The sequence below is a fragment of the Linepithema humile genome, chromosome 1, assembly GCF_040581485.1.
Source record: "Linepithema humile isolate Giens D197 chromosome 1, Lhum_UNIL_v1.0, whole genome shotgun sequence".
NCBI classification, from domain to species: domain Eukaryota; kingdom Metazoa; phylum Arthropoda; class Insecta; order Hymenoptera; family Formicidae; genus Linepithema; species Linepithema humile.
Genome location: NC_090128.1, coordinates 8,321,546 through 8,348,444, shown reverse-complemented (window position 1 = coordinate 8,348,444; position 26,899 = coordinate 8,321,546). Strand labels below are relative to the sequence as shown.

At 44.0% G+C, this 26,899-nt stretch overlaps 1 protein-coding gene across 6 annotated transcripts in view; it reads right to left on the bottom strand.

Moving 5' to 3' along the window:
- The window catches only part of pxb, a 525,449-nt gene that overhangs the window by 337,186 nt on the left and 161,364 nt on the right, over positions 1 to 26,899 (bottom strand). For 5 of the 6 annotated variants that reach the window (XM_067347452.1, XM_067347451.1, XM_067347455.1 and 2 more), the window contains one exon: positions 15,345 to 15,473. The gene's annotated coding sequence lies outside the window, so the exon portion shown is untranslated. Of the gene's footprint in view, positions 1 to 15,344; positions 17,683 to 26,899 lie in introns of those variants that run through there. The other variant, XM_067347456.1, reaches the window with a different exon arrangement.

The window sequence follows — 26,899 nt, the reverse complement described above, 5'->3', positions numbered from 1 at the left end:
ATTTTTTCGGGGAAGAAGAGGGGAGTTAAAATTCACACACACAAGATGAAACAGTATGACCAAAAGTCAGGATAATTTTATATTGCACACTAAAAAATATAAAAATGTTACATAGTTTAATAAAAAGTACAATTTATTCTTATAGTAGCATAATTATAAATTGATATCGAGTTTTGCTGGTTTTTCTTAAATAATCAGAAAATTTGTCTATATATATATATGGCTGCTAGATGTTTCCTAAGTAACTTATTTAAATCCTTTCACGATATGAATATCTTAAAGTAGATATTATATACGTTCGAACAACAGTATAGCTGAAGAAGCTATCATAATTATTTGTGTGCAAGGATATTGGCGTGAATTTTGAATTATTACAATTGTGACTATAGTTAATAAGAGACAAAAAATACAAATGTTTGAACGCATTTGATTTAACTACAGATATTTCACTTTTTGCTGTTGAGTTAATAAAAAAAAAAGATATATTGATTAAATTTCGGGGAGGGGGGGAGAGGTTTAACCCCTCAAAACTCCACCCCCCATGGGTGCGCCACTGTAATAGAATATTAATCTAAAAGTGATGTTAACAGAGTATTTATATAGTGATTGAGGGAAGCAGCGTGCAGAATTGACAGAATTCACCAAGCTGGGCCGACGTAACGCTCACTAATTCATTAAGATCTTAGCTTCTTGTTGTAGCAATAAGCTCGATGTCGTTAGTGCTTTTAGAAAGAAAATACCGTGTGTACATTAGTCGGAAGGGACGTTGATAATGCACTTAAACGCAGAGTGTCTCGGTTGCACGTTCACCAACGCTGCACCGGTACTAAATACATTAATCACGTTATCTTAGGCAGTAGTTTCAAAGACGCGGCGACCCAATTTACCTCGCCGCCTGTGTTCGTAGGATCAAATGCACATTTCCCGCGGCCGTTGCGTTTAGCTGGCAGCATCGCTGCCCCGATCAGATCGATTGCGCGCGATCGGTCCGATGCGTGCGCGCTCGCACGAATCGCGCGCTTGCACGGCTCGCACGGCGAATTAATTATGCACGACTAGCGCAAGTTTACCCGGGCCTGGTTTACACGGTAGTAACGATGATTCGCGTAAGCGTGTACACACGCGCAGTGCGCCAACGTTAAAGGGCACAGTATGTACTTAAGCGATTTGCAGCGGTCATTAGTCCTGACTGGATGAGTTCGTTACAAAGACAGAAATTTGTTTCCCACCCAAGGGAACGGGCGATATCCCGATGATCGAGTTAATTGCGACGCTTTGTGCAATTCTATATGGGACTCAGCGACATTTAGCGCAAACGGGAATAAATCGCAAACGAGATAACGATCTTGAAATCCGAATTAGCGCGATAAACAACGGGGTAATCGCATTATCCGAGTGTATCGCGAGCAAACGCGCACATCGGGACGCTTGATTCTCGAAATGTACTTTCGAATTCTTTATTATTTCGGAATGCGGGAAAAATGCAGCTCCTAACGAGTTACAAAATCGAGGATTCTCCCGTCGTAGCTTTTACACTAGCCGACGCTTAACGAACTTCTATTGATATTTGCATTCCACTTTTATTTCCCATCCAATTTCCTCCGCTGCAATATCACTCCGCGGTCTCATCCCGGTAGCTTCTCTATCCCGCCGTCTCCTCCCTATTTGGAGGGGCCGTGTCTCGTCGGCAGCTGCTTTAAATCCCGAAGCGCGGACGGACGGAGGAACGTTATTATACCGTGTTATTATAACCGTGTCGAATCGCGCGACGATGTGCTTCGATGTTTCGATCTGGCCGCACGTCGGAGAGAACGCGCGCGAGCAAAAGCACCGCGGTAACATTTTTAAATTCAAGATTAAAACGCGGCGAGCCGCCGCCCGGGAATAGCGGAGCCGTGATCAAGGGTGGGGGAGCGCGGAGGGAAACGGATTCTATCTTCTCGCCGGGCGATATTATCGCCATGAACTATTTTTTACTTCCCCGTCCGGGCGGGGGGAAGCGAGAGCGAGCGGCGGAGAAATCGCTCCCGTCTCGCGTTGATTAGTTCTGTTGCGATATCTCTCGGCCCCACACCTTCCGGTCCCCCGAGAAAACGGAGGCGAGAACTTGGAGGCGCGAACGAGCTCCCCCTCGCTCCCGATTTCCCTCTTCCTTCCCCTCTCCCACCCACGACAATCCTCTCGCTCTCCGTTCTGATCGAAGAGGATTAGATAAAGCAGAAGTTATATGCGTGGAACAACAATGTAAAGCGTAACAATGTAAAGTGTAACAGTTTGCTTTGCCGCCGCGGGAGTGATAGTGCATCACGTTGAAAAGATCACTTGAAAAGCCGAGAAAATAATCGGGCAGCAACGGGCGAATCTGTAAACTCTTAAATTCTACGAATTGTTTTTTAAAGGTTACGAATCGCTGCCGCAGACAGCGAATAACGCGAGGAAATTTTTATTTTCTCACTCACTCCCCGTGATACTGACTTACTTCCGGTAAATAACCTCGCGCGGGTTACATTGACCGAGCGGCGGCAGGAATGTTCGGTTACAGGCCGTTTCCAAAAGAATCACGTGCCAGCGATAAAATGAGAATACTCGCGTTAGCGGCGATCTACTCACGGCTTTGCGCGGTGTCGGATGAAAAATCTTCTTCGCGCACAGCGACGTGATTTACTCCTCGCGAATCCGCGACGCGGAGAACCGCCCTCGTAACGCGAACAGTGATCTCGTCGCAGCGGCCGCTTTAACGCGGGCACGCGCGCGGTAATGCTTTCGTTTGTTTGGCTTAACGTTAAGCCCTTTCCCGAACGAGACTCTCTTTTATGCGCAACGCAAATGCGTCTCGAAGAACCGGATTAAGGATCAGTCTCATAGTTAATTTATAATTCGAATCGACTCTTTCCTCGACAGATAAATTTTAATTGTGTTAAAAAGGAACTCCTTATAATTCACGCAAAAATAGTTCGACAAAAAAAATATTCTCCATTATAAATATTGCAAAATTACAGAAATTTCAAGATACAAATGTAATTCAAAGGTTTAAAAAAATTCCAAAATGTATAGTAAGGTTATAATATTTATCGCGATCATATCTTTTTGGAAATATAATTAATTACTTCGTAATTGTTTCATACTCGACTATTCCACAGTTTCGCTCCCGTTTTGAAGGGACCTGTAGCATATCTTGCGAGCGAATGGCGCGTTCAGGGTGATAGATAACGGAATGGTCTTGCCCTCGCTCGCTCTCTCGCCAACTTCGGCCCAACGCCGATAAATTATTCGGCGCGTTGTTTTCCACCAAAGATTGCTCGCCCTTTCCACCGCTCGGCTGCTGCCGCAACAGAAGTAGAAATAAGGGAAACAGTGAGATGGCGAACGCGCGTAAAAACTCGGGGGATGACCACCGTAGCGGTGGGTAATCCGATGTTATATTGGTCGCTCGCAATATTCCTCTTTATGGGGACTTTAGTAGGAGAAGGGAATTGCCGACACGATGTCGGCTGAAACTTTAAATAGTGAATTTTTATCCGCGGAAAAAGCGTTCGTAATCGAGAAGTTGGAATCGGTATGAGAAAAAAAAAAATATATATATATATATATAAAATTAAGTAATCTAAATTTGAACAATTATTTACATTTATATAAAATTCAATAAAAATAAACTCTAGAACTCTAAAATAAATTTCAGACTTTTACAGTTAAATTTTATTTTTCTCGGGCAAAAATTTGATTGCAAATTTACCTTCCACAACTTTTAAACGATTAACCTTAAATGTCATGATAAGCTTCGCATTACTATGCTCTTGAGATAAAGAGGAGCCCACTTGAAATTAATTTCAAAGTAAGATTTTGTTAAATTCTTGAAGTTTAGTCTTAAAACAAAGAGAGAGAGAGAGAGAGAGAGAGAGAGAGAAAAAGAGAGAGAGTCTTTAATTTACAATTTCATATAACTTTATAATTCGGTTAACATTTTCCTAATAGAAAAGTCAACTCCAAATACGCATTCCTCAAGTTTTCTGCAAAACATCACGAAATCCTTTATATTATCAAATTTGAAAGCTGCTGCTTCTATCGAGGTCAATCTTTATACGTACATCAAGTTATATAATAAATGCTTTAGTTGTTATCATCGCCGAGCCATTTTTCTTCACAATCTCGCCAGTATCGAGTCCGTGAAAAAAGCAGAAAGTGGTTGCTGTAACGTTATTGTACCCCCATGATGGAAATCGGTTTGGGAGAAAAGGGATGAAGAAGGGTGAAGCCGCAGAGAATCGCGGGAGGCTGACTGAATTTACGTACGAAGAAGGGCGCGCTTCCAAGGCTCGAGATTCAGCGGGGGGTGGAAGTTCGATCTCTGGCTGATGCAGTCGACAAAAAATCAGGACCCACCCCTTATTTAGTAGCCAGATGCGCATACATCCGATCCAATCACGGGCGTTTATTCAAGCTGTTTGCCTGACGACGCGATGAGAGGCGACAGAGAGAAAAAGAAAAGACTTCGTCGCCGTAATAAGCCAAAAGAGACGAGAAATGGAAAGTATCTTACTTCTCAAACTTTGGAAACCTAAGCTTTTCTTCATCAAAGATGTTATCAAACTTTTTGCTTGTACAAGATATTAAAATTGATGTTACAAAATAAGTAAGTCTTAAAATATAAAGAATAGCTTAGAAATCGTTAGAATAACACAAAGAATTTTGATTTTGTAGTTATCACAGCGCGTCTATAAATGCATCGTTTAATCATTTGCGAAAGTACGATGTAAAAGTACTAAGTAGAGTAATGAAGTTGCAGCGAAACACGAGGAAAATCCTACGTACTTTTCGGAGCGCTATTTCTAAGGTTAATCTTGTTTCGCACCGAGTGTGTCGTGGGGCGTCTCTGAAGAGCCTGTTGTCTCGACCCTCGCGGCGCGACAGCGTCATCGCCACCCGAAGTCGGATTCGATTGCGCGAAAGTAATTTCGGTGAGTGGCAAGTCGACGCTTGTAAGTGAGAAAGCGACGGTTCGTGGCGTAGGGAAACGTGGCCCCCGGGGTTTTGCCGACTTTATTTTGTTCTGGAAACCCGGAGAGAAGTTGTTTAGAACGTAATTTCCTATTTATAGCGATCGGAGGTTTCCACCGCGGAGCCAATTATCCTCCTTCTGACGCAACATCGCGATTTTATCTGCGGAAAGTTGATTAGTAACTAAAACTAACAAATTTCAAGCTTATCGATTCGCTCTTTGAAGACGGAATATTATCAGTATCGTCGTTTATATTTTTTTTATATCGTATTTTTTTTATTATCAATGCAATATTTTTATTTAAGCAAGATCCAAATTCATCGAAGAGTCTGTCTTTATTTCAGACCCGCATTCATTCGCAAGTACGCTTCGTTGTGCGCCCCGACGAATGCCTGCGCGTTTACGTGGCGATAACGATATCGAAAGAGCCTGAAGCCACGCAGCGGACACAACGTCGCGTGCAATCGATATATCGTACTCCTTGCGTGCGCGAGCTCACGTCAGTCAGTCGAGGGAACAAGCGATTACGACGATTAGCGTTACTGCGACAACAGCGTAACACCTCCGACGATCGCGTATCGCGCCACGCGCGTTCGCGATAACAAAGACGCGTTCATGCGAGACGACCGATAACCTATGCGACTACCGGGAACAAACGGCAGTTGTTGCACTCGAAGCTCGATGATGACAGCCGACACTTTGCGTGTGCGGCTCGATAACACGGCACAATCCGTCTCGGAAAGACGACGTTTGAGCACACGTGAAGAATTGTAATCGATAAAGCATAAATGCAACGTTTTTTCAGCAAATGATAAAGCTGACGCTGCACTGTTGACACATGATTGTGAACAGATGACCGCAATTGAATACATTGCATGAATGAGCTTTTGTGTGCCGACATGCATCGTTAAAAGTGAATTTTCTGATATGAACTCGCAGATGCGTGTTCCATAAAATATACACGAATTCTATGATGAGCGCCGAAAGCAAAATAATGTTTTCTCTTCATTTTTAGAATTTTTTTTTGTATTTCTATATCAAAAACTTTTTACGTTATTTTTTACATTATTTTATATCAATAATTAAACTTGTGCAGGTTTATGAGTGTCATTGTATTTCCATAAAGTTCACATCTGTCGCGTAAATTAATTTTAATCTCTGTTCTAAAATTGATGCCGTCCTAGAATTTGTGTACTCGCATTTCAGCGTATTTGCTTCTACTGAATATGTCGACACTCCGGTAACGTATACCGCGCACGCAAGGTATTCGGCATAAATTGTGATACACGAACCGGGGAGCGTTAACGACTGATTAATAACAACGACAATCGCGGCTCGGATAATAACCGCCGGTAATTCCGCGAATGCCTGCATCGGCGCGGTGTGCGCCGATCGTATTGAATTGCGATGCGCCTGCGGTGCGGTCCAGCGGAGCGTATCTTTTATTCGCGATGTTGAATCTGCAAAACATCCGCAGGAAACGATGACGTACCCCCTGCAAAAATTACGTATCGCCCAGAACGTGAAGACACATCCACACGTTTCGCTCTTGTCGATCATTCGAGCAAACCGGACTAAAAAATCAAGTCCGATGTGGAAAAAAAAACCAAAAAAAAAAAAAAAAAAAAAAGAACCGATCTTGAAATATTCCGCACGCTTTAAATAATTCATCCCAATCGCAGTCGTCTACAACGAGCAAACGGCAGAAAGTGGTTTTACTTTCTCCAGCGTTCAGTTTTAGCGAGATACATCGTTCGAATATTCACTTCTCGCCCGCGATCGCCGATGCCGAATGCGTAAATTCATTTCGGCCGCGATAGTTCGCTTGTTTACGAGCGAATAAAGTCGCGGACGAGCGAAGTCGCGAGATGTACGATCCGATACGCGACGGCGCGCGCTTTGCAAGCGCGGCATACAACGTTTCCGCTCTCATACATAGAGATACGAGTGATTTACATACATATCAGTTTCATTTCGTTCGAACGCGACCGTTCGCCGCCCTTACGCCGGCACGCCACTACGCGCGGCTTCCACATAGAGCGTGGGCAGGGTCGAAGGGGGTAAGAAGGGGTGGGTACGCGAGCATCACACTGCGGAACGTACACCATCGAGCCCCCCCATAGAGCGACAGATGCCGCTCTCGCGTGTGCACAATGTACGTAACGAAGACAGAATGCGTTATTATTATTCTTTTAATTCGATTTTATCTGCTCGCCGCGAGATATGCCGTGCGCATATGCATAGTGCATGTCGCGCGGAGTTCTAAAAGCTGAAAAATGGAGAGCAATGTAAAAGACTGGTATTTTCCGCTCGAGAAAGGGCTGTGTCGGGTTAGAAAAATAAACGAAGCTGCGAGCCTTTAAAAAAAAAAGTTCACAAATATACAAAAAATTCCAAAGTTGAAGGCAAAAGTTTTTGATAAAATATTGTAAAAAAATTGTTGCTGGAAGAAAACAAGTTTCACTACAATTACATGCCTGGAATGTTGTGTTCCTCAGTACATCGCGCAGAACAATCGCGCTTCATTCGAATCCATTGTGATAATAATTGATATCGCGTCTAACTTTAGGTGGGAAGATAAGGGATCGACAAGACGTCCCGCAGCGCGAACGAACGCCTCCAACGCCCGGCTCTCACGAGGTGGAACTGCTCGCCGGACGGAAAGAGCGTAAAATAAATAACGCTGCGGAGGACCCAGCGGAGTTACGAAAGTTCCGTTTGTTGTGTGCGCTGCGTGTCAAGTATCTACACACGTGATACTCGAGCGCGCTGCTACGCTCGAGAGTGTCGCGCAGGAATCCGGTTTTCCGCCTTTATTCCCGCCTAATGGTTACATATCGAGACGTAACAGCGGGCGTCTATGAATAAAGAAAAAATTCAATGCGCCTAAAAAGAGGAGAGCAAACCTACCTTTCGAGGAAGCTGAGAACGGATTCTTTACAAGAAACGATACTCGTGCAACAAAGTGGCACGCGTGTACCGATAAATTATTTTCTTCGGCGTAACTTTATTACGAACGTTATCGAGCGGAAACCACGGGTTTTATAAAATTGTAATATTATTATATTTCAACTTTAATCCTTCGTTTTTTTCTTCAAACTTCAATCTTTACATAAACAACTGAGCAAATAGATAGCGAGACAAATCGGTGATTGTAGATTTATATCGCATTTGTAGAGTCTGCCGACTCGAGCAAATCTATCGTGAAACTTATTTGGATGTACAAAGGCGCCTGAATAAATTTCAGAACGCGCCGGTGCAAGCAGAGATCGGCCGAATTTTCCGCGACTAATCTCCCACTTTCGAAATCCTAGGCGCGGCCCGCGACTCGATCCGTTGAAATAACGTCGACGAAGTAACTGGCTGAAACACTCTGAAATCCTATTAGCGAGCACAATGGAATCGGAACGATGACGGTACTTGTGACGAGCACTCCCGGTCAACAAGGAGATTTTACGAGAAAGAGAAAGGAAGTGTGTGTGTGTGATTGATTCCTTAATAATCACGTTGCAGGATTTCGGTCCCGCCCGTCGCACGGGAGGCGGCTCGATAATGCAAATTTCGCAGACGCGAGTGGTAGTCGCGGTAATTATGTATGGGGCTGTCGACGGCGTTGGAGAGGAAGAGAGACGGAGAAAAGAGAGCGATAAAGGCTCGACGGGGTGCGAGACAGAGAAAGAGAGAGAGAGAGAGAGAGAGAGAGAGAGAGAGAGAGAGAGAGAGAGAGAGAGAAAGCGAGAGTGGAAAGCAACACCGCGACACAGGGTACAAGCATACAGGGGTGTCACTCGCAGCTGTTTCAACCCCACGCAACGCGAACGAACCGCCACACCCCGCGAAACGAATCAAGAAGCAACAACAGTCAGTCGGTCATTAAGGGCGTAGATCGTTGTTTGATTGCAGAGGCCGAGCCTAACTCTCTACCTTTCTCCTCCTTCCTCTCGTAAAAATGGAACGGTGATGCTCTTTCTTTTTGATATTTTTTTATACATTATACACAGTTACATCACGATATTAGATTGTTTATTGTTGTAAAAAGACGCTGTTTGATAGAAGAATCGACGTCTCAAGGTTGCAAGCAGCTTTTGTGAAAGCCAAATTTCACGGAACCAGAATAATTTTGTGCGTTTTGGAATGCGTCGATTTTTTTTGTATCTTGCGACTTTTTATGCGTACTTTAAATATAAATTTACAATAATTCTTCCAAGAATTGCAAAGTTCAAGTCTTATATTTCTTATATAGTTCACAAAAAACTGACTGAGTATTTTCAAAAGTTGCGCAAAATTATTGCTTCGTTACTTTTGAGTTCGTTCCTGCTTGTGTCGCGCAATCTTTGTCTCGCCGAGATTGTTCTTTTTGAGGAGAGGCCAAGGTTCGTGTCGCAGTGTTGGACCCTCGGTGGTCCCCTCGAGTAACCGCGTTGCGCAAACAAAACGAGAGTGGAGTGAGACGAGCAGACACGCACTCGAGCCGCAACACGAGGAAGTCTCCGTCGAGGCTCGCCAGGAAGCTGTCGGTTCAGGTGGGAGTTTGGGTCGCGACGGCTTGAGAGCAAGTTGGTTGAAAGGGTGAAACGCGCGTAGCGAGGAAGAGCGCGTGTAATAATCCGAGAATCCTACCAACATGTTTGTACACAAGTCTGATTATGTATCTATGAATAACATAAGCTGTGTGTAGCTTTGACGGCTTTTATATAAAAGCATTCGAGTGCAGCTTTAAATTCAAGACACGTGTAAAGCGTAAAAAAATGCAGTAATAATTTTTCTAATAAAATCGGATTATAAGTTTTCTCCATTTTCACGTTACATAAAGCTATATTTAATGAAAAACCATAACTATTTCTGGTCACGTAAAAAGCGTATCTGTTTGATATAAAAAAATATATTAAATATTAACAAAAAAATTCATGGTTTATTAAAAGAGAAAAAGTTTAACTGATGTAAATGAGAAATACGTGGATCTTTCACATACCGGAATTGCGATAAGGATGGAAAGAACAGAAAGGTTCGTTGTTTATCCGTAAAGTGGAAGCGCGGGTTAACGAGCGCGAGCAATTATTTGTATTATCCCGTAATGCGCGTTATTATAAACGTAATAGTCGTGTCATTTGTACCGAGCTAATTAAGCAGGCGCAAGCGCGCTCGCGTTTACACGTAGTTCACTATAACGAGCGATAAATATGTAATAATCGTTAGTCACTGCACTGTGTTTTCTCGAAAATCTCAGTTATTCTGGCGCTGATCCAAACCGCGCCGCATCGGTCGATAACCTCCGTTTGCATAATTATCGCAGGATGAGAGCCGATCTGCTCGCCTTTGTCCGAGAAGTCGCGATATGCGAGCGCAGAGTTCCGTCCGATGCCAGAGCGCGAGTCCACGTCGACGCCGTTGATGCTGCGCGATAAATCGCGAGCGATATCAACGACCGGAATCGAGTCGATACATAAATTCGGTGGTTTTGATCCGATATACTAAAATAACGCATCTCTCTGCGACCCGGAAGCACCCGCATGATTTATTATTCCGGTACGCTAATTTAAATTTTCAGATGTTCACTTCGCATGAAAACCGTATCATACAAAATTTATCGCAAAGCGAGAATGTTAATAAATTAATTATACGAAACTTCTTTTATTTGTAATAAAGTAACAGTTCCAAATTTTTTTATCTTTCTATTTTTGTATCACTTTTATCTTTTTAAACACAACTGTTATACTTTGTAACACGGATAAAGGCGTTCTATGTTTCGCCATTAGCGGTAAAAGCTCGAACATTTTAGAGATATCAAAAATTTTTAACTTTGAAAATTGAGAGCTTTGTATCGTTCGAATTTATCTAAAATATCCGAAATAGTACAACCATTCGAGTCGAAACATCGCCAGTGTGCATTCGTTCCGTTGGCATCTCGGTCGTACTTGGAACGTCTCCAGAGCATTCAGCGCGACTCGTAAACGACAGTCACGCGAACGTAACTCGCCGCGCGTATTTCTGCGGGCACAGGATGCCTTCGTCCGGTCGGAGTATAAATTAGATCGACTTGTCAGCGGTCGCCGACACTAAATAATACTTAGCGACTGGATTAACGCGCGGTCTTTAACCGCGAGGCCAGCCTTCCGCTCGCGGTTTCCGCGCCGCGTCGCGCCGGGCCGCGCGACCGACCTCCTATTTCACGGTACGCGAACTCGTTTGGGAACGATTTACGGAGCGGGCGTGTACCGAGCGTGTCACACAGAGACTGTGTCGAAAGAACACACGAGGGAAAAATAAGCTTCGGTGATTAATGCGAGACGGATTAAAGGCGCTGCGCGTCTGTCTCGACTCTCTGCGTACGTACGTGTGTGTCGTCAAATTTATAAAATAATCTTGACGAGAAAATAAACCTGCCGTCTCTCTATTGCAGTTGAAGTGATAAGACTTCGTGTTCTATCGACGAGCTTTTCGCAAGTGTCATTTGTTTGTGGATTAACGCGGAGTTTATTTAAGCCGCGTGAATGAATTGCATTATTGGGTTTTCTATTTTCCTTGAGATTATCGCGTAAGATTAGAAAAATATATTTGCCTGTCTAAAATGCATCAGAGATGTATCGAAAAAATATACGAAAGACAAATAAGCTGCGTGATTAAGGCGAAATTAGTTACATCGTTTCTCACATGTATTTACGTATATTATTTAGTCCGTAAAAGAAACATTCTATAAAAATAATCTCTTCATAATGTGAATTCCTATTTCATCCATAATTTTAGCTGACTTGTTTTACGAATTAAAACTAATGTCTTAATTATCGCGAGACATTAACAAAATAAAAAAAAAGATATGTATTCTCAATTGCAAAGCGTGTAAACATTAACATTTATTGACTGGGGAAGAAGCTTTCTGTGTCTCTGATTAAGCTCTTCAATTTCTAAATGAAACAGTAAATGTCAGGCGGAAAGTCCGATGCGCGGAGTTAGACGCGACGACGCTAGACGCGCGACGGTGTCTCCGAAAATTCGATTGCTCTGTAAAAAAGCTTGTAAACAGGACCGTTTGCGAAGACTTATTATTTCCTGTCTGTCGTTCGGCCACTCTGATTACAACACCGCTCGTTTCGGGACACGGGGCGACGCGCGCATTTATTTTCGACGCTGGTGACGACGGGCGCCCAGAGTATCGATTATGGGAGGCGTTAATGAGGCATCGGCACGTCAATATTCTCACGCTTATTTGCTCGCCGATAAACGAAAGCACGGAGCTCATAGTTGGCGCAACAACTCGCATGCGTATCTAACTTTTAACGGCGGCATAGAATTTTATCAGCTGTACTGTAATTCGTTTCTTAATATAGACGACTAAGAAGTCTCACAGTAAACATTTGCTCAATAAATTGAAAATTCCGTGCTCCTGTTTGCCCGAGCGAGTGTTTTACGTAAACTCGAAGTTAGCGTTGAGCTTCGGGAATCTTATTATTCAAGCTTGTTTTACAAGAATTTATAACAAGAATGTCCGAGTATTCTGTCTGAAGAAATATTGCATTTACCAGGCTATTAAACAATATAATTGGCCATTTATTCCCGTCATTATTGTGTGTTATTATTAAATTAAAAAATGAATAAGTAGTGATAAGTCCGCTGCCGTCGATTGTCTTGGAAGACACTCGACGAGTAAAGTAAATCGAACGTAATAAGATCGCCTCGTTACGTAATAAGAACTTCTGCTTAAATTTAAAGTTAATGGAGAAAAACCTGTTAGGACAATAAAAATCTGATATCAAAATTAATTAATTCTGCTAATAATGACTGCAAAATTTAACGAGATGAAAACTCTTAACGATTGATTTACAGCACAATGGAATTTCATTTACAACGACATCGATAGAAATTTTCGCTACATGCAATATAAAATTTCAGTTATTTTAATATAACAAAATTAAAACATCGGGAAATTCAGCAAAATTCTTTGTAGTCAAATTTTTTCAATTCAATTTCGAAAGCATTCAATATATTTTTTACTAACAAATACTAGTACTGAGTTGTCAATGTAATTTTTGATTACAAATTGTTGATAAACTTGACGACAAAAATGCAATAATGCTCTACATAATTGACAGAGAGAAAAGTAATCTAGAGCTACCACTTCCTCGTTTCGATCGCCCTCGCGTGTCGAATCGAAAATAAAGGGATCGCCATCGCCATAATCGTGTACTCGTTGCCGAACATTGATCTCCAAGTCCGTCGTGAATGCAAAAGTGTCTTTAATCAGAGGATTTCCATGGTTTTGTATCAATCAACGTTAGCAGAGCTAGCGACGCGACTGTCATTATGCAATACGATCAGGACGCGGAGTGAAGCGCGACGTGGATCGACCGACTGCAGAAGTTGGAACATAACTCAGAACTTTGTCGCTGATCCCGCTCGTTAAGGGGAAGCGCTTTTTAGGATACCGCGCCATCGCTGCTCGATAACTTTTCTTCTGTCATTCGGATCGAAACTCACAAAAAATAATACCGGCGACGAAACTTGAACATCGCGACAAAACCGAGGCACCCCAGTAGTTTTAAATTTAGTACGTGTTTAAAATTAGTACGTGTAAAGGTTGTAATTAATCTCTCAAGCGACGATATAATTGACAGCAGCGATAATTAAGTAGCATAATTAATCAGATTTTGAGATTTCAAATCAAATCAGTGTTTTTCAATTGATAAATATGTTAAATTACTTAATAATTGTTTTTAAATCAACTATTCTTAAAGAACTTTGCTGAACTTTCGACGAATGCTGATATCTTTTTCTAAAATATATATTTTTTTATAAAGCTCTGCATGGTAACATATCAGGCGACCAAAGTAGCACATTTCTATTTGTTTCGTTAACAAATAAATACCCACAGCGTCTATTATCATAATTATATAGTTTTTATAAAACAAAATTGGATAATGTCGTTCTTTATATATACAGGTGCGCATTACAGCAATCACTTACTATAATTTGTGTCTTGCAAACCGATTATATATTCACAGCTTTTTACTTTCAAACGATTTAAACGATACAAATATCGTTTTAAACCAATTTCGTCGATAAATATGCAGGCCTGAGTGGTTTTAATGAGGAGAGTATACGAGCGCGCGCATACGCACGCATACGAATTATATAGACGGACGCTTTACGCCACGAGGCTCGGCCCGAGCAATTCCCGTTCGCCTAATGGAGATAAGCCGAAACGTACGATGTGGTTTTCTCAGGTGGCGTAATGAGCGAGGACACGAGGCCCTTAATATCGCGGTCGACTCTCCGCCCCTCCGCGGACGCAGGTGCAGCGAAATTGCCTCGTCGTGGAATCTGTATATTTCTCCGCTACACGGCTTTACGAACCGCGCGAGAACTGAGCCTTGGTACTACGCGCTTCCGCGGCATTCCCCGTGGGACAGTCGAACGCCTTACTACGAACTGCGGAGTTATCGTTCGCTGAAATAATTAATCGCGGCTACGTGCGAGATCGATAGTCGTGTTCGCCGCGCTCTTGTTTCGGAACTTGACTCGACCTGGCGTCGGAAATATGCAAATCGAGACACACACCTTGTATAAATTCGAAACATTTCAAATAAAACTTAATATCTAGTTTGGAATTTTTTCATAATTTTATCTCTCAGCGAGTTTCATTTATTTCGAAACTTGTTAAATTTTTTGTGCGCGGCAAAGACGAGACAAAGTGTGGTGTTTTACGTTCCATTTTCAACACTGCCACGGCAATTGTGAAATTTCGGTTCTGTGCGAGGCGTCATTTGTGCTCGCATTTGTCGATTGGCGTGTCGATTCATATTGTTTAATATGAAACATGTGTTTGAATGATAAATCGCAGACTACGTAAAGCACGGAAATTAAGTTGGCTCGATTATGCGACTCACTGCTTCTTATAAGATTATGTTGTGCGCAACATGGACAAAGAAGGGGGATTTACTTTTGTAAAAGCGAGCCTTAAGCGCTTCTCCGTGCCAACACTGTGCTCTACGCCCACGAAATTAATTTAAATCGTTATTTGAGTCAATAGCGTACAGCTCGAATCGCGACTTAAGCGTGTCTAGTTAGACGATGCAACATTAATTACACCCCATGCATCCTCCAAGAACCTCAATCGCCTATCTCGCGCGCAGAATGCGCGAACACACGCGCGACTACGAATCAGCCGAACAAGCTCCCACGCCGTAGAAAATACCTTGCAGCTTAAGTTCGCGGAGATGAGACGAGCGCACACGGAAATTTCTCCGCGCCACCGTGACGAGCTACGAGGGAGATTCTCGCGGAGAAACGTTATTTCGTTCTTCGCGAGAGGCGCGCTCGCGAAATCGCATACGATTAAGGAGAGGAGACTCACCGTGCGAATCTGGAGGGAAGTCCCGTTCGTCACGTGCACCCTGCTGGCATTCTCTGCTCCTCCTTCCGTGCGCGACGTTTTCCCCTCGCTGCTTCTCGCCCTGCCGGAGCTCCTTCGATGACTTCCCGCCTGGAAATCGTATTTCTGTGGTGAGAGACGGACTTTCGGGCGCAGCGGGCAGTGAAGGTCTGGCAGGAAAATCGTCCGTCGAGAATCACTGTCGCGCCGAACGAATCGATCCGGACAAAAGCACTGTGAAAAAGCCGCTCGGTCCGTGATTCTTTTCGGCAAGCTGATTCAACGCGACAATCGACGCTGCTTGAGGAACTATTCTCATGGTATTTCCGCTAAATATTCTTAACAAGTACGCCCGCCTTCTCAGTTCGTGTATATTGCTATAAAAGTCGATGCTTCAGAAGCGTTTGACCGCTTTATCGGAAGTGGTCATGTGGAAAAGCATTGCCCCGAGGATTGCCCGAGGCAGCGACACGTCATCGACCTCGAGAGGCCGTTAATCGTCCCTCGTTAACGCGTTATCTCGATTCTCCAAATCTTCTCCGTACAATGCTCCCGTCCACTCAAACTGCTGTCCCTCTCTCCGATTCTATTTCGAGGCCTTGCGCATCGACTAGCAATCGCCTACAATCGTTCTTATTGTTTCGATCGGTCAAGACGTACCGCGGGGAGGATGGCGGTCGATGATCGATAAGGTGCTAACGCGCTAATTGGCAGACGTGGGTCGCAGCGTTCCGATCGTCCGGTTAATTATATTTAATTGGCGGGCCATTAATTGTATCCTTAATTACGACTGCGAGATATCTCTCGTGTGCGGTACTCTTGACGATCGAGTTGGCGAGATACGCAGCCAGAATGCGGGGACCACCGCGTAGACGTAATTGAGGAATGACGAAGAGACTGCGTCGAGTTGGCGCGAGGAGGAGGAGAAGAGGCCACCGCGTCGACGACAAAGAACAACCCAAGTACAACGGAGTGCGATAAAGAGCGCCAGCCGTTTCCAGGTCCAGGATATTAAACGATGCCCGTCGCCCGAGGATTAATCCCCCGCGCTTCGCCCCGAGGTCGCGGTAGTCGGTAGAAGCCTCGATGCGGAAAGCTCGTCTGCGATTTTCTCGGATGAAAAGGGCTTGTTTGTCTCAAGGACGGTCCCTTACGAAGCTTCTTACGCGCCTCGATGCCCTCTGCCGAGGAGAGGATCGTTCGCTCCCATCGCGCGAACAAGCGGAGGGGTCGCCGTCCACTTTTCCTCGCGAGAGCGAAGCCCTTTTTCCGGCAGGATGGGCGCTTTAGCCCGTCACCTCTACGCAGAGCTCCCTTATTACGACGATCGATCGGTCACTCCCCTTTCACGCCAATCCGCAAGACTCGTCTCGAGTCCGGCACGCGGAGATTGTACGCTCCGTAAGTTGCGCTGCGCGCAAGATCGTCAACGTGAGTTCGATCGCGACGATGCAACGACGATTGACGTCGTCGTTATCGTGCCTGCACACTGTCGCGCGTCAACTGCGATAGTCGGACGATTAGGCACTCTATCGGCGGCCGGGAGTTTCCGGCGTACGTTGCGGAACTAAAACGGATGTGTGTAGGTACCTCTCGAAGCAGATCGCGCAAGAAATGTTGAAGCCTTAAATTAATCTTGGCGCTACGGCCAACGTAGCTGACGGGAGAGATCACGCGCTCCTCGCGCTGTCTATTTTCCCATTTCACTTCGCGGCGTCTATGTTTCTTTACAAAACGTCGCGAGCGCTCTTGAATTACAAACTTTCCACGATGTCTACGCACCTGCGTGAAATATCGAGTTTCTACGCGAAACGCTCGATCCTTAGACTACGCGATCTTCGCGAACTTCTATGCGAGCCAATATTTATACGCGCGCACACTCTTCGAGTTCAGTTGCGTGTAAATGTGCAAACGTGCATTCCGTTCGTCTTCATTGAGTGAACTTTAATCAACATTAATAAACTCCAACTCCGGAAGATGTCTCGGCAGATCGACTCAAAGCTCTCGTTACGTCTCTCGGCACTGCTCGCAGGATTCCGCAGATCTCCAGTGAAGCTCAAAGAGCGACGCGAAATCCGAAGAGGATCGTCCAGACAATATATTGCCGGAACACGAGTGCGTCTCTCGTCGTTCGAGCGTCGTCGTCGTCGTCGTCGTCGATGTTACTCGATCCTTGCGCGGACGTCGAATTTGCAGCACGAACAGCCGTCCGCTCGCGCGAGCACCCGACGGAGGACTCTGAGAGGAGACGACCCGGCGCGGAGGAGACACCTTCGCCGAGGTAGAGGAGAGAGGTCACCCCGCAGCGAAGCGGGCTCTCGGCGCGACTGAGAGGCGCGGGACCGCGGCAACGAGAGCCACCCCCGCCGCTACGAGAGGGTGGCGGAGGTCCGGGGGGATGGAGGTGCGCGAAAGAGGAAGAGGACGAGAGGGAACGAGAGAGGACGAAGAGGGAGCGCCTGTGCGCGCAGTCGCGAGTTTCGAAACGACTTGCCGGACCGACACTATTAATTGCGCCCTCTCTCTCTTTTGTCGCTTCAGAAAAATGACGATGACGCTCCGCGCGAAAACTCGCGCGAGATCGCGTACGCTCGCTCACGTCACTCGCAGCGATCGTCACAAGGGGATTCCTATCGGATAGTCCTTTGGTTTGCGAAGAGGGTCGTTCGCCCCCTCGCGCACCACGCGCACTTTCCATCAAACCAACCACCGCTCCCGTTCGCTTTTGTAGATCCCCCCGCGCCCTCCCGCGCCGGCCTTGTCTTGCTACTCTCCATCCCCCCTCGAACGCTACCCTGAAATAATGGACGGATAATCTGTTCTGGCGCGGTCCCGCCGGGACTAAAAGGTTCCTACGAATTCGTCGAGCATCCCCCGCGCAAACTGCTGCCCGTCCATCGGCCCCTCTCTCACGGCCTCACGGTTGCTTTCTCAACTTTTTCACCCTCTCTCGATGACTGCTCGCACGGCCCGGCCGATGTTCCTTTCCTCGACCGCTGCCCTTCGCCCTCTCGAGATGCGCGAGATCGAACGCGGATGCTGACCTGAAAATGGTTTTACGCGAGCGACGAGAGTCGAGAAGAGGCGTTTTGCTCGAAAAGGCCGTCGCTGTTCTGGAAAATGTTGAAAACGGAACGCTCTCGCTGCACGTTGACATTTTTCGTTGCATTATTCTAGTATCTCGACGAAATCTTTCAGAAATGAGAGAAACGTGGAGCAACTTTGGCAGATTTTACCTCCCTTATTTTTAGCAAATTGCAAGTCGACGACTACAAGTATGCATTTATAACTCTTGCAAACGAACCTAAAATAATATCGGAAGATCGGGGCGAGCGTTTTAGATCGAGTCAATATTCGACCCAATTTTCATCGTCCATTTTCCGCAGATACTTCAAACGTACACGAGTTAAAATCCGCTTCGGCCGGATAAACGAGGAAAGCAGCAAGGCGCGCCTTTAGTACCGCGTTTGCATAGAAAGCACATTTTACGGGCCCGGAAACGAGGTAGTAGGGTCTCCCGGCGGTACGCTCAGGCCCTATCGGCGGTTTTGGTGGCGAGGTGGCTCGCAATTAGAAGTGTAGCAACCACGCCATAAACATAAAGTCCCGGCCTGGCACTACGCCCACGTTACGCGACTCCAAACTTTTACTCCCGGCATTCGTAATGACGACACGTGTGAAAGTCCACAATGCACGGGCAATGCACGGCCACGACGGCAAGCAAACGCCCTTCACCATGAATAAGGTAGATATACGTGCGGTCCTTTCACGCTCACCAAATCTGTAATTTACATCGACGCGGCAACGCGACAAGAATGCATATCAATGCGAGAGAAGAAATAAATGATCGAAAAATAGAGTTTCAGAGAGAATTAGCAAAAATGTTTTATGTACGGTATATTTTTATTTAAACGATATTTAAATAATTTAAATATTTTTATCACAATTATTCTTATAAAAGTTATAAAAATATTTTAATTGTTTAAATAAAAACCACCTAAATTTTTAAATAAAACAGTCTAGCGTAATAAACCTTTCAAAAATATATAATATGAGAGATTTAATTATAAGCGCGCGCTCTGCTCTTTCCTCTTTGCGCGAAATTTAATGCTCAAAGACGAATCGGAACAGTGTCCCTTCTCGTCAACATTTCTGACAAGTAACGTTTACAGCGCAGCAAAGAAAGACATCATCTCTCCTGAGAGACGTGAGAGGACGCAAAATTCGCGGTAACTTCCGTAAATGAGAGGATTGCCGAGCGGCGAAACAGGCGAAAGTCGCTCGAGGGTATACACCCTATTTCGTCAGCGGAAGTCCTCGGGATCTCCTGTCTCGCGGGGTCGTAAGAGGAGGAACTTACGCCGTCGCCCTCGATAGGACTTCTCAATCCGCCTCTCGAGACCCTCGCGGTAAAGGCTCGTCAACTCGATCGGGACTTTAAAACAATTTTGATATCTCATCTCTAGCGCGCGTCTTCCCCGCGCGACTTTCTGAAAGCAGTTCTCCCGCGGTACTTTTCAATCCCCCGAGAGAGAGAGAGAGAGAGAGAGAGAGAGAGAGAGAGAGAGAGAGAGAAAACTGCATCATCGTCTGATTGCCGATTCAAGCGTGCATGCGAACTCGCGACGAACGGATACGACAACGAACTTGATTCGACGGTTTTTGTGCGAGGCAAATCGTCCTGTGCCAGAATTTTCGTGACGTTGTTTCTTTTTGTTTTATCTTAACTATCGCAAGTGTGATATTTTACCAATCTGGTTTTGTTCTGGAAACATCTGCATAGAAGCAGAAAAGCTAAACTAGACAAATTTTTTTATTAATTATTTTATTATTTTTGAATCATAATTTTATGATAATCATATATTCAAAATTATAAATTAAATTGTTCCGCTGTTCACTTAAGTTTCATTCTTATATTTTTTTCAATATTTATTCGACAAAAATATCACCCATTTTCTCAATCGTTTCATCCGAAAATTGCACCCCGCGTTAATGCCTTCGATTTATGTTTGATATTAATCACATTCATTTGCAGGCAATAACACTGCGCAATGATGCAATGTCAATGTAATCCATGTTTATATTAATTGCGTTGCTTATTAATACTAAGCCGATGGAATCCGATTATATCCGGAGTCCAAAAAACAAGGGAATAATTCACAAAGACTCGATGCTTGCCAAAATCTGTAATATTCTCACAAATCGTACGATTGAAAGGGATTTATAGTTACGATCGCACGCCCGATTAAGGCAATTCTATCGCTCGATATGAACTCGACTGTTAAGCAACTTTCAACAATGGACGCAACTGCGCCATGGCCTTTTGTCTACGCGGAACTTTCACAATGTCGCATTTTCCTATTGAAGTCTCAGTTAAGACTAAGTGACATAATTTTGCGCAATTGGCAAGGGGGATTATTCGCGAAAGTCCGAATTCAGTTATCGGAAGTCCGCGTAGAAGGTTTCCCATTTTCCTCGGCGCGAAACTAATTGATCTGAAAAAGAATTCTGGTGCCGGCGGACGTTCCCGCGCTAGCAATATGAAGCAACAAATCCAACGTGCACGAAGATGAAATATAGTCGAGAGAGCGGAGACGATATTTTTCGTCAAATGGGAATTCTTCCGCGAGTAACGGCTCCTACGGGCAATCGCGGAATTCCCACGAATTACTCGCAAGAATTATATCTAGTTAGGGAGCGGATTGTGTTACTTAACTTCGCTGTTCGCGGACCACGCGCAGCCCACGCCTTCGCCTTATTGAAACCTTAGCTAAGGCTGTGGAACATAATTTCGCGAAATTGGCGGAAGGATTATCCGCGGAAGCCGCTGTAACTAAGCGTCTGCACGGAAACTTTTCTCCACGCCGATTGAGGCGGAACGAGAGAAGGAGAGAAGGAGAGCGAAAGAAAAAAAGAGAGACAGAAAGAACATGGAAGAGGATGAAAGAGGGCAGAACAAGAACGCGGAGAAAGGGGATAAAATCTGGAAGAGCGCTGTATCGATTTCCCGCGGCAACCCTTTGCGTTTTACCTCTTCGTCTCAATCTCACCCTTTTCTCTCTCTCTCTCTCTCTCTCTCTCTCTCTCTCTCTCTCTCTCTCTCTCTCTCTCTCTCTCTCTTCCTCTTTTCTTTTCTTTCACTCTCTCGGTCGCTCCCGCGACCAAATAAATTAGTTGTCACGAAAGAGCAGAAGCCGGCCAGCTGGCTGGCAGACGGACGATAAAATTACCCGAACGAGCTTAGTGCCGGGGACAAAGTTGAGCCACGCCAAGAGCATTTGCGGAAAGGGTTTGAAGGTGGCTGGAATCGCTATTCGTACCTAATTCGCTTCGCGGAAAATAGAAGGTGGACGTTAACCCGGAGGGCGAACGAAAGTGCGGGCGATACGATTGTCACGATCGCCCATTCTCCTAACTCGATCCATGAGCATCCGAGAGAGGTAAGGAGAAAAGGCTGACTGATTGTGAAGGTAAGAAGAAAAAGAAAGAGAGAGAGAGGGAGAGCGGGAAAGTCAGAAACCGGGTAAACTACCCACAATTCCACATATCTAACGCGCTCCTGTGATCTCCCGCAGCGAAATCCTCGGCCAAACGCAAAACTGTAACATTATTCGCTGACAAGACCCTTCCTTCATGCTCCACGCCATCGAACATTTCGGTAAAAAATTCACCTCGAAGCGCTGCGTATGTGCATTCATGAGATTTTCGATGTCTGCGCTTTATATGCTCGAATCCTGAATACGTCGATTTCGTGAATTCTAAGATCGTCAGGTCGCGAAATTGTCGAACTCGTTGGATTCTCGTGGCTTTAAAAGAATTATCGAACCTGGAAGCTTCAACATCTCAAATCTTACGTCTGAATTTCACATTTTGATTCTTGATTTTCGCACTTTTAATATTTCGGACACCCGAATTTTCAACTCGCAGCCGACACTTAATTAATTTTGAATTCCAATTCTTTAATTTCGGACGTTTGATCTGCAAACTTTCCGGGATCTTCCACGTATCGCTTCATCTCTTTACAAGTGTCGCGTATCCTTCTTTACAATAAAGTAAAAAAATTGAAAAACGTGACAGAAGTTGATATTAAATATCTAGTATGCGATTCGTCGGAATATTCGCCGGATATGACGCACATGTATTTTCCCGTCCGTTATCTAAGTTGATATCAAACCCGATACCTACAGCATCACAATGCTCTCTCACCTCGCTACAGCAATACTCGTCGTCTTCGGTTCAATGCATTTGCTATGCATTATATATACGCGATGTCGCGGCGGCGTAAACGACGTCGCATCGAATCAGATAAACGTCCGAAGGAGAGTTCTCGTTGCCGAAGATGTTGTCACCGTTGTCGTTGTCGTCTTTCTCATCGTCATCCGAGGGAAACGGCGGCCGAGATGATTTTTGCGGTGCAACAACGACACGTACAACTTGTGACGCGCTCTCGCGAGCTATCGAAAAAGGAGCGGCGAGAGCGCGGACACGCCCATCGGGCTCCTCGACAAAAATAGCGAAATGTCTATATATGATACAGCCTGCGGGAGCAAACCACCCCCTCGAACGTCGCGAAGGTGGCTGCGTTTCCACGACAAGAACAGCCCTTGGCTCGAGCGCCGCGCTCTTATTTCCTCCCCCCTCCCCCCTCCCCGTGCATTTTCGGATGTGTCGCTATTCTCTGCGCACGACAGTATCTCGTTGTTCATCGGCAGATCCCGCAGTTCGATATCTCGCAAGCCGTCCAGCAGAGCAAGAAAATAAACGAGAGGGCTTAGCGCGTCACGTACGCCGCGCCATTCCAGCTTCTCGATCATATCGAATTATATTGGCTACGTGTGTTCTAGCGCTTGACACACACACACACACACACACACACACACACACACATACACACATTCGAATACATCGAAACGGAAACAATCAACGTCAGTCCGGAGTATCAATTTTATTTGTCTCTTTCTCATTAAAAAACTTTCGCGACTGTTCCTTCGGTCTTCGAATCTCAGGTCTATATTCGCGCGACTGTTTATACTGCAAATGTATTTGAGAGATGCATCTTCAGCATCTGGCGCGGATATACGAGTAAGCCGATTATACCTTTCTTCGGATTTCCCGTATACGCGTGATGCACGGACAGAATCAGCATAGCAGCGACATTAATATCCATTATACTCCCAGCGATCCGCGCTCAACTTCGAGTCCTGCCAGTCGCAACCCCCTCCCCCCCCATCCCGACCTCTCTTCATCTTCTTCCATCCGTTTCCGAAGCAATAGCATATCCACGGACCGTTTCGTGATTTATGGAGAAAGTTTAGCCTCGCGATTATCCGACGAGACACCGCGACAGTTGGCGACTCGTCCTTCGGGTCCTCCACATCCTGCCGCCGCTTCCTGCTCATCTATCGCACACCCCGGGACCTTCCCGATTTCCGCTATCTCTCTTTCCGTCATTCGCTCGGATTAGTCGAATCGCCATTTTCGCTATTAGGTAGGAGCGCGCGATTACCATTCCGAAATCACGATTCCGCGAAAAGGCAAATCTTCCGTGTCGTTTCCTTCGACGCAATCCTGCCGTATTCGTAATTAAATTATCTCGCGCATTTGAATCGATTCCCACGCACAGTTGGATTGAAGCAGAAGTATTTGCAGGCGATCTCAGAGATTAAGAGGAAGATATAAATCCAAGCTTTTAATCGGAGTTTGTCACAAATCGCTCACGGTGAAAACATTACTTTTTTAGCCGCAACCAAAATATTTGGTACACACGTTTTGATTGACGATATAAAATGTTTTACTTATGCTAACCAAATTTATTAGAGAGAGAACAAAATTCAAAAATTCGTTTAGATGAGCGCAACCAAATTATTTGCTTTTTTTATTAGTTTCTTCAGTTTCTTTAATAAAAAAATTGTTATCTTTAACAAAACTATTGTATTACATATTATTATATTATAGAAAAGATTTGCCATTTATTCTTGCGTTGAAACATCTGTTCAAATTGTATTATAGACTACTTAATGAAATTTCATTAACTTAATGAAACGTTACTTGGACCAAGTGTTTCTACAGATTCTGCATACTCTCACCCTCATTTTGATTTGTTCAAAGAATACTTACCAGAAACTTACACAACTGTTTCATAGATTAAAATCCAAAGCATTTTATTTAAACCACAATTTGCATTAAATTTAAATGTAATGGGGGTACCATTTTTAGTATTATTCATTTTATTTGCTTAAATAAAGCAAAAAAACCGTTTTTTGTTTTACAAGTTTTAGAAACACTTAGTTTTTCAAGACATTTATATGCTTTCGTCTACAACGAAATGGAAAACTTTGAAATGTACTTGTAAGTCTATTAATAATTACAACGTTACTTTTTTGGTAAAATCGATTAATGCCAATCGATTGATTACTTTGTAATACAAGAATAAAATTCTCTACCACGAATATGATTGTCATTAACGTATTTTTAATTAAGGCAAAAAAACATTTTTGTTGTAGGAACTAAATAAAAAAAATTAAATTTTTTTTATTGAAACAATGAAATTTCGTTGATCATATATCAACCAAATTATTTGGTTCGTATTCTACCAAATTTTGGTTATGTCAACAAAATTGTTTTTTCAGTGCACATTCGTACAATTAATTCCGCGCTGCTAATTTTTTTGCCTTGAAAATATTTTTTATCACAAATATTGCATGCAATTTTTTTGTTTTTAATTTTAATTATAAATTTTTTAAATTTTTAAATATTACAGTGCATTATATATACAAATAAATGCAAGCTTCTCATCCTCAATTTTATTTCAAAAGTGTTGAAATAAGCAATCACCGTTCTTTTTTTCTTTTTTTGTACAATCGCGTTAACTGTACAAATACGCCTGCTGCAAGTGTACCTCGCCAGTCGAAACCACTCGAGCCAGTTAGAGTGTGCACAATCGTGCTCGCGCAACGCCAGAGTATAATGTCTTTCAGACTGGATAATGCGATGTCGGCGGTTCTCTCTTCGTGTTCTTGCACTCAGGCAGCGCGCCTCGTGCCGGCGCCCGAAAAACCACCCCCCCCCCCGCCCTCGTCTCTAGCGTTTCTCCCTTTGCATTTCCACACACCCCTTTTCCCTCGCTTCGCGTCTTCGCTTACTCTCAACCCTATCGCTCGCTCATTCCAAACAGATGTCGCGTTACGACTCTCGGTGCGGAGCTGGAGCAACTACCACTGCTGCCGCCTACGATTCTCCGCCGTGCAGCGGCGTTCGCCAGATGTCATGTAAAAAGTTTGCCCGACGCTAAAGACGCCTGCATGTGCTGTGCTTCTCCGCGTGTATCCGAATGAGCGAGGTACGGGAATACATTGCCATTAAATCGGCTTATGATAGGAATTCGTGGAGCAAGATGAAAATGAAGGTATGCTCTTACCACAAAATGATCGTAGATCTATGTAAAGTAAATAAATAATATACGTATATACGAAGCCACTTTATACAGATGAAAAATTAGAAAAATAATTATGTCATAAGATAATATATAAAACAAATATAATAATAAAATATTGGAATAAAAAATTTTATCCATAGTGTCGCACAGTGTAACAAATTACTTTGTAAAGGCCTTGGAGTGAAAATCAACAGAATTGTTTTTTCCTTCTTTTTTTTTTCAATAAATTTTGCCGTAATTTTATGCAGTGAGTTGCACTACCGAAATGTTCATTAATCTTTTCAAGTTTTTTACGTGACGTCGGCAACAATATAATTATATAAATGATTTATCTAAATGATTAATGACTCTTTTGCGTAACGCTGCGCAATGCCGGCGATGCAATGTTTATATGTCAACTTGTAACGTGTATAGAATAGCAACTATTGCTATTAATATAAAATAATTGTGGTAATAGAGAGAAATTGAAATTTTAATTATCATTCTATGAACGTGAAATATATTCGTTGGTACAAGGATTGAAATGGTGTGTATGAATCATGGTTGTTCATACGTGTCAACATCGATTTTTATTGCCTTAAACGTAACACAGTTTCAATCTGGAGAGTAAATCAGAGCCGAGCGGAATTATGCAAATTGTCGGATGGATACTGAAATAGGTTTTCCATAACGTAGTTACATTCCGTAACGTTTCCTTAATGAGAATGCAACTTTAATGGCTTCCACCGTGTCTGGAAGAAACTTTGTTATTAGATAAACATTAATTCCCGCCTGATGCTTTTCGCTGAACCGCATCGAATCATCATTTATTATTCACGTACGATTAATCGCTCGTGAATCGTCGAAATACTTTTTCACACATTTGTGTCAAAATGTAGGAGCGCGAAAAGCAGAGCGCTGTTAATTTCTCGAAGTTTATCAACAAACTGACAGTGATTTCTCCGAGAGATCATTAAGTCGCGTGTGAGAAAGGGGCCGCTTATTCCAACCCCTGGCTGGTAGCCGCCTCGGCCGACCCCTAACCGAGAGAAATTAGCCGCGAGTTAGCCGGGACTGCTCGTCCGAGCCCCAATTTCGAGCGGAAACGCGTCCTCGAGAGGGG